Here is a 644-nt window from a genome sequence, read left to right on the forward strand (position 1 = left end):
TTTTTTTTTTTTGAGTGCCTAAAATATTTCAGTTATTTTTTGAATAAAAAAGTATTTTTTTCAAGGTACACGCAAGGGAGGGAGAAAGCAAAGAGTCCTTCCCTCCCCCATATACACCCACCCTGAGGAGCGGGGAGGCAAGCTCCAGACAGAGGGGCCCCCACAGGTGGGAAGGGGACCCGCCGGAGCCTTGCCGCAGAGCTGGGGCCAGAGCCCAGGCTCCAGCAGCCCATGTGGCTGCAGGAGAGACAGGCTGAAGCTGTGTGACGGCAGGGACATGGAGGGCGAGGCCCTTCGGGGACAGTCCCCGAGCCCCTGGTGACTCCAGTCGCCTGAGGCTGGGAGACGAGAGGGGCCAAGGCCATCCTCACACCTGACAGCCTCTACGCTCAGGGCTGTAGATCACGATTGGTAAAGTCAGAATCTTCCCTGTCCTGCCCACGGCGCGGGGTGACGGTGGAGCCCTGGGAAGGACCGACCTGTGAGTCCTCCCTAAGCTGGACATACTGAAGCGGGACCATCTTCCCTCAGGCCTGGAGGCGGTCCGGGTGCTGTCCTCTGCAGAGCAGAGGGGATCAGGGCTGTGGCGGGTCTGGGGAGGGGAAGGGACGTCGGGGTCAATATACTTCCTGGCCTTACACACA

The sequence above is a fragment of the Suricata suricatta genome, chromosome 8, assembly GCF_006229205.1.
Source record: "Suricata suricatta isolate VVHF042 chromosome 8, meerkat_22Aug2017_6uvM2_HiC, whole genome shotgun sequence".
Lineage (NCBI taxonomy): Eukaryota > Metazoa > Chordata > Mammalia > Carnivora > Herpestidae > Suricata > Suricata suricatta.